Source organism: Hyperolius riggenbachi, chromosome 7 (genome assembly GCF_040937935.1).
Source record: "Hyperolius riggenbachi isolate aHypRig1 chromosome 7, aHypRig1.pri, whole genome shotgun sequence".
NCBI classification, from domain to species: Eukaryota; Metazoa; Chordata; class Amphibia; order Anura; family Hyperoliidae; genus Hyperolius; species Hyperolius riggenbachi.
The window spans coordinates 243,028,357-243,034,927 of record NC_090652.1 but is presented as its reverse complement, the minus strand read 5'-3'; positions in this window follow the sequence as shown (position 1 = coordinate 243,034,927).

Genomic DNA, 6,571 nt, shown 5'->3' with positions numbered 1-6,571 from the left:
TCCTGAGGCTTCCCTCTCTTTAGGTAAATATCTAATTTTGTACCTGAGCTTTTGTACTCGGCTCGGGTACACTTTAAAATTGCACAAGCTAAAATCTCAAAGCAATAATTACCTTTAGGCCCTATTAAAACTAAGCCTGAATCCAGGTCGAAGCTGTAGCATTTGCCCGCATATAAAAGGGCGGGAAAACGCTGCTTATCTACATAGTGGCTTGCAGTCCACATCAAGCAATGGTGTGAATCTGGACAGCATGCTGCAGTTTAATGCAGTACGCAACCAAATTCCTATAGTCGTGCATGGCAAAGTGCGGGAGCTGTATCTGAATCGGAAACATCTTAATTGAGCGTTATCAATTCCTACTCCCATTGTGTAGCTCTGATTTCCTGCAGTTGAGACCTATCAATGTTAGATTAGGACCACTGGTGCTGAGTACTTTCCTAAGATAAGTTCTTACAATTCCTCACCACCTACTTCCTGTATACTATAAATGTGTATTCTCATGTAAAGAACATGCTTTCTACTGTAACACTGTAATCCCTTAGACTGTAAGCCTTTGGCAGGGTCCTCCCTTCCCTAGTGTATTCTACATGATCATGAGCTCATTTCCTATGACAGCTTTGTACTTGTATTACTAGGCCTTCCTAACCAGCCCAAAATCTTGTATAGTTTTGTCCTATGTTGTATAACCTTGTTATGTCTGTCATCCTTTGTATCATTGTATGTATTTATTGTCCAGCGCTGCATAATATGTTGGCATTTAACACAAGGATGCTGGGAAATGTAGCCTGGCATATATAATCCCTCCTGTTTGGGTGTCAAATGGTCACAGCTGATGGTCCTCACTGTTCTCCAGTTTTAGTAAGTCAGCTCCAATGGCTGCCATTTGCTTGCTTCCCAATACTTTTTATTAACTATCTAAATAACAATGGGCCTGATTTATTACAGTAATTCCAAATACCTTCATCCCCTGTACAGCAAACACTGACTATATGAAGAGAGACCTGTGTGCTTGATTTAGGGTGAGTCTGATTTCCTCAGTTACCTATAGTATTGGGGGCAAAGCAACAGGGGATGGAGAGGATGTGACCATAGTGCGGATCCTGGACCAGAGGTGCCCAACAAGGGTCCTCCTTCAACTGCTGTATTCATTGGCTGCTTTGCTGGTAATGATCACTGCAATAAGTGCTGTGCACAGTTATAATCATTAACAAACTTTCCTCTCAGCTGCTTACACCTTTCTAACACTGCAGATGTCTTTGGCAGAATTTGGTGCTTCATATCAAATGTTATGTATGAGTGCTTGAGGAGGCCCAATGTATAACTTGCACTGGTGCCCATAGTTCCTTAGCTACGCCACTGTATACAGTGGTTGCTTATTGACAACCTTGGTTTGGTAGTTAAACTTTTATCCTCCCAGAAACCTCACATCTGGCTCTCATGGTTTCTTGCCTTTTTTTGGTAAGTTTGAACTTCCACATCTCTCCAACAACCACAAAACATTTATAAAGCATTTTCTCCCATAGGGCCCAAATAGCATAAGCTTGTCACAGATCAGTACATACTGTAGTTGCAGTCTGTGATAGGTTACACAGGAAACAGTTATGTGATCATAAATACCAGACTAAACAGGTGGCTTTTCAGTTTTGATTTAACCACTTGAGGACCACAGTGGTAAACCCCCCTAAAGACCAGGCTGTTTTTGTCATAATTGGCCACTGCAGCTTTAAGGCCAAGCTGCAGGGCCGCACAACACAGCACACGAGTGATTTCCCCCCCCCCCCCTTTTCTCCCCACCAACAGAGCTCTCTGTTGATGGGGTCTGATCGCCCCTCCTGTGTTTATTTTTTTAAATAAATATTTATGTTCGTGTTTTTGTTGTTATTTTTTTTACAATTTCTGTTATTTTTTTTTATTTATATTTTTTAGAAATCCCCTCCCTTCCCCCAGCCGGCCAATCACGCGATCGGCTGTCATAGGCTTCTGCCTATGAGAGTCGATTGCTCTCTTGTCCCCTAGCGCAGCGATGTACTATGTAAATAGACAGCGATCACGCCGTCTAACAGTTTCCCGAGCGGCAATAGCTGCATGGAGACTGAAGAGGGGGCAGAGCTCCGCCCCCGAGAAGGAGATGCGCGCGCACCCTGCGCACAATATCCTTCAGTAGCCGGCTCCAGGACCTGACCCCAATTGGCGTTAGGCGGTCCTGGGGCTGCCGCCGCGGCAACGCCCATTGGTGTGGAGCGGTCGTAAAGTAGTTAAACGCCTGCAGGGTTAGAGCTGTCTTAATTGGGTTTGGCAAGGCATTCCAGTGGGTAGGGGCGACATGATAGAAGGCTCTGGCTCCAAAGGTTTTGAGTTGGACTCTGGGGGTGGTAAAGTTATTAGATCCTGTTGATCTGAGGTGTGATGCAGTTGCAACAAATCCTTCAGGTATCTGGGGCCTAGGTCCACTGTGTGCGTATTTAACACAGAATTAAAGAGACTCTGAAGCGAGATTAAAACTCGCTTTTTACCTTATATTTAACAGGGGCATGTTTGCCCCAGCTAAAACGCCGCTATCCCGCAGCAGAACGAGGGGTCTTTACCCCCAAAACCCACCCCCCTGCAAAATCCACGACCAACTTGGTCATAGATTTTGCTGCTCATGGAGGCAGAGCTTTCGGCTGTAGCTCTGCCTCCATGCGCGTCTATCAGTGGCGGATTTCCGCCTCTCCCCCGCCCCTCTCAGTGAAGGAAGACTGAGAGGGGCAGGGATAGGCGGCGATCAGCGCTGATAGACGGGCTAAGAGGCAGGGCTGCGGCCATTAGCCCTGCCTCAACAGGAAGTGATCCCCGGACACCACAGAGGGGATTTGAGGGTAAAGACCCCTCGTTCTGCTGCGGGATAGCGGCGTTTTAGCAGGGGCAAACATGCCCCTGTTGAATATAAGGTGAAAAGTGAGTTTTAATCTCGCTTCAGACTCTCTTTAACACAGAATGAAGGATGTTTGTCAAGCTACTTAAATGTAAATAGTACCGATTCAACAGTCACCGATAATATTTCACCAGTTTTTGTTTTTTCACTAGGCAAGGCGGTTGGTAATTTTTCATGTAGGTGATATTGGTGTCTGATAAATCTGTTCATTTAATAAATAGAATTAAAATGTAAAAGTGTGGTTTGTGATTACACATGTTCTTTAAAGCGGATCCGAGATGAAAAACTAACTATAAAAAGTAACTTGTCTATATATCTTCTCTAAAGTTTAGATTAGTTTACACACCATATTTAGCTGCAAACAGCTTTAAAAGTTCATGATTATTTATTCCTGTGATACAATGATGACAGCCATGTTCTGTTTGTCACAGGCTGAGGGCTGGAGATGCTATCAGCTTGCCAGTGTGTAAATTCAGTCCCCTCTCCTCCTCCCTCCTCTCCTCTGCCTCTGAAATCAATGGCTGGTAACCTCCTCCTCCTCCTGCCCAGACTGAGCTCCCATAAGCCCTTGCTTCAGTGCCAAGGCACAAAAGGAGCTGTGGGCGAGGCTCGTTTAGTTTATAGGGAATTAGAGTATTAAAACAAAACAAAAAAAAGTATTTGGCTTGAGGAATGCCCTATAAACCTCTGATAAGGGGCCGTCATTTTTTCTGCTGGGGACTTAGATCAATGAACGGGAATCATGTTCCCATTCATTGATCTCCGGGCGGCACAGGGGCGCGCGGGAGCGAGCCGAAACACACATCAGCATCATCAGTGAGGATCACGTCCAGGCGGTATAAATAATTAAAGTGGACCCAGTGGCATAGCTAGAGAACATGGGGCCCTGTAGCAAATCTTCCATGGAATCCTCAGATATAGGCACTCTTAAGCTCAACACACACCATACAATCTTGGTTGTACAGATTTACCAAATCTATGTAGTATACATAGATTGAAAATACCTTGAATGATTGATTGGATAAGCTCTTATACTACATGAAAGTGGTAAGATTGAACAACCAAGATTGTATGGTGTGTGTTGAGCCTTAAGCAACGCCACCTGCCCCACCCTATGGATACAAGTTAATTGGACAATGTACATTCTCATGCAATCAACACTGCACGTAGTTCTTGGGCACTGAGACAAAGTCAGAGGGTAGAGGAACGTTAATGATGAATACATTAAGTACCACCTGGGCCCCCTCTGCTCCTGGGCCCTATAGCAGCTGCTATGGCTATTGCTACGCCCCTGAGTGGGCCTGAACTCTTGCACATGACACAAGGAAAACATAGAGAAATGCACCTTGTTTTTAGAGAGAAGAGCCTGTTTTTTTTGAGGGCCCTTTTACACTGGTGCAGTGCGCGGGGTCATTTTACCGCACCTCACCGCTATGCTAATGAAACCTATGGGTGCTTTCATACAGCATGCGGTGTGCCGGAGGTTGCCTATCTACCGCGAGCGCATATTGAACTCTGCGATGACCTGTGGCGATGTGCGGCCGACTGGAAGTCATGTAAGTCTATGGCAACGCAGGGTTTGCCAAAATGTTGGGTGTTGAGACGTGCAGAAGTGTATTTTTACAATACGCTTCCATGAATATCCGTATTTCCGAAATAGGAAATGACTGCAAGCGAGCGTCACTTCCTGTTGGGATCTAAACCAGAAGGGGATTACTGCATATTAACGTGGTAATCCCCAAAGGCCTGTTGTAGGCGGTGCGCCCCCCAGGCCGCAACGCTGCCACCAATCCATAGTCTGAAGCCGGCCTAAAGGTTATTATACTGTTGCTTATCTTTTAGAGCAGAAAGGAAGTTCTGAGTTCAGGTCCACTTTAACTGCCCTGCCCTGGAATGGTGGGCTGTACAAGGATTCTGGAAGCCTCTGGACCATCCAGAGACTTCCAACTAAACTTACTAAAATACATATGTAACTTTTCCTCATCACCCACTTCTAGTGATGTTTGAAATGTGCTAATTACGATTTTGTGAATTTTCACGGAATTTTTATAATTACGATCATAATGGAAGAATCGTAATCATGAAAAATTACACTAAATTACATTGTTACAACTATGCACACATTTTTCTTAATTACATTCGTTTTTGTAATTACAATCGTTTTCGTGATTACATTTTCATAATTACTAATTTTTTTTTGTAATTATGAGTATTTCTGTAGAGGAATTTTCAATTTACGATTTTGTGTTACCCGCAATTTTGCGTCGAGCTGAGAGCTTCTGTTTGCAAGCTAAAGTGATTGAAGTAAATAGCCATGTGGTGTTCGCGATGGATATGACATTATTATGCATCATGGCTGCTTCCAGTATAACATATAGGGGATAAAGAGGCGCCCAGGTTGTGTAAAATACGTTAAAAATAACTAAAAAGAAACAAGTGAGGTGGCTTACCTCAGAGACGAAATTCTTAGACAAAGAATTTTTAATAACAAAGCACAGGCAACGCATTTCATAGGTCTGAGCCCGCTTCCTCAGGCCAATAAAAGTGCCAACAATCTCTAGACTGCTAACTTAGGGAGCCTCCCTAAGTTAGCTGTCTAGAGACTTTTGGCCACCTTACTTGTTTCTTTTCAGTTGTTTTTAATGTATTTTTCACAACCAGGGCGCCTCTATATCCCCTATATGTGCTAAATCCAGATGGGGTATAAGCATTAGCCACAGTGTTTTTACACGAGCCTAGTGCTTCTTTTTTTCAAGGAGAGTGACCAGCCGAGGTCCTAACGGACCACCCCGAGTGGAGTCGGGTTTATTGTCTCCACCTGTTACCAGTGGTCGGTTGCCCCTAGCAACCCACCTTTGTGAGTAGACCTTTTGCTTAAAGGGATACTGTAGGGGGTCGGGGGAAAATAAGTTGAAGTTACCCGGGGCTTCTAATGGTCCCCCGCAGGCATCCTGTGCCTGCGCAGCCACTCAACGATGCTCCGGCCCCGCCTCCTGTTCACTTCTGGAATTTCAGAAGTCTGAAATTCCAGAAGTGAACAGGAGGCGGGGCCGGAGCATCGGTGAGTGGCTGCGCAGGCACAGGATGTCTGCGGGGGACCATTAGAAGCCCCGGGTAACTTCAACTCATTTTCCCCCGACCCCCTACAGTATCCCTTTAATTCTTTCCACAAATTGTGTTACTTTGACATACTGCACCATTGGGCTCCCGTTTTCTCTTTTGTATCTTTTGCTCCAGGGTGCTCACACACCCCATCCACTTTGTGCTTCCAGCATTAGCTGCTGTGACCAGGATCACAATAGTGATTCCACAGAGATGATATTATCTTTAGGGATGACCAATGAGATGTAAATAATTTCTCCATACATTCACATTTCATGTAAATTATATGGAGCTTGCGTCAGCCAATTTTTATTGGTCCAAGTTCAGGCTGCATACATTTACATAAAATGTAACTGCAAGGAGAAGTTATTTGCATCTCATTGATCATTTCTAATTACCTTTTAGTCAAAGGCAGGTAGGACAACTATATTGTCAATATGGAGCTGGGAGACAGGTTGTATGTTCTACCAGACTGATTTACTGGTAAACTGACAACTGCAATGGGAGAGGCTGAAACTCCTTCAATGGCTTGCGGCACAATTGCTATGTGATTTT